This window comes from Vitis riparia, chromosome 10, assembly GCF_004353265.1.
Source record: "Vitis riparia cultivar Riparia Gloire de Montpellier isolate 1030 chromosome 10, EGFV_Vit.rip_1.0, whole genome shotgun sequence".
Classification (NCBI taxonomy): Eukaryota; Viridiplantae; Streptophyta; class Magnoliopsida; order Vitales; family Vitaceae; genus Vitis; species Vitis riparia.
In genome coordinates, this window is record NC_048440.1 from 8,515,317 (window position 1) to 8,517,129 (window position 1,813).

The following is a 1,813-nucleotide window of genomic DNA, read 5'->3' on the forward strand; positions in this document are numbered from 1 at the left end:
ATAAGGTTTTTTTTATAAAAAAAAATAAAAATTAAAGCAAAATTCATTTTATTTCAAAATTGTAAAGACTTTTTTTTTTATATAAAAATAAATAAATAACAAAAGTAAGATTGGAATTTTTTTTTTGAATGAAATAGGAAAATCATTTAAAAAAAAAAAATTGGATAAATTTTTTTAATGTTTTTTTTATTATAAATTCCAAATCTTTGAAAATAAGTAACATATTCGAAATCTCTTTTAATAAAATCAAGGAAATTTTTTTTAAAAAAAAATCTAATAAAATTAAATAAACCTTTTTTTAAATCAAACAAACATTAAAAAAAAAAATCAATAGTTTTTTAATAAAATCAAACAATAAATAAATTTTGGTAAATGAAAAAATGATTGAAACATTTTCGTAAATAATTTTGTAAAAATTCATTTTCCTATTAATAATCTTTTTTTTGTATTAATAAAATTAAATTGAATTTTGATATTTTTATAAATAAAATGAGAAAGTTCTTGTTTTACTATTAAGCTAGTTTTACTGCTCAATGTGAGAGCCTAACTACTCACCTTCATCAATTTAATGTTGTATCCATGACACAAAATGATGAATTGATGGCATATCTTCAATCTATTTTCCCACCTCCTCCTCCCCAATCTTGAGAAGTATTGTTTTTTCCTCTTATTTTGATGTTGCAAAGGGGAAAACATATTCATATTGGCATATCTAGGAGCTAGGAGACTTTTAGTCATTTCAAACATCTCTTTTTGGATCTTTTTGGACATATCTATGCATCCTACTTATTTTGTCTTGATAATTGATTCATCTTACACTTATTTTTAAACACGCTATACGTTGTGATCATGATGTCTTTTGGATATTCTCACTTGATCTTTTGATATATTATATCAAGATCTTGCTTTTGGATATGTTGGATATATGTGTATGTTGGACATATGCTTAACCTACTTATTGGTTGATATCTTGATAATAAATCTTAAAAGGATATCATGTTTTAATTTTAAGTGCCTCATATTTAAATTGTGATAGATGAATTTAAATACCTATTTTTTAATGTATTGGTTTCATTTATCAAAATTTATTGAGCTTTATTTAGTTGATTTAGTTTATGCATTGATTGAAAAAAAGATCTTATTTTCTCCTTCCTAGATAGCCTAATTTTTTCATCATAAAAATTGGGGAAATTGTTAGCTCCTAATTACATTTTGATGATATTAAAACAAGGTTAAGTACGCTAACTCATTTAAATCAAGGAAAATTTTTAGGTTTTATTGTTAAATTTAAAAGAAAGTTCAAGTATGCTTATAAGAGATTCAAATATCATGAACAAATAGATCCTTAAAGACTCAAGTTGTCTAAGAACCTTGTAAAATGAATCTCATGAACGCACTTAGGATAAAATATTTTTATGTACTGCCAACATCTTTTCATTCATCCTTACCTAAGCTTAAAAGTGGCTTGTTTACATTAAAATGGATAAATAAGCAAAATTCTTTCAAAAATATTGTATAAGGGTTTATAAATGAAATGTTAAAGTTACTGGAAGAATAAAAACTAAAAAAAAAAAAGCTTTGATTTTTGTGTAATTGGTCAAAGGTATCTTGAACTAGTCAAATGGTTAGGCTTTTTCGATTGAAGACTGGTCAAGATTGTAAAAAAAAAAATCTTCTAATACCTAGTTTCTGGTTGGTTGAGGTTTGATCAAGCATTAAAAATACCAACAATCACCTATAAAATATTAATTGCACCAATGGTTACCTAATCGGTTAAATTGGAGCTTGATCAATTGAGGCTTTTTGTGCTATT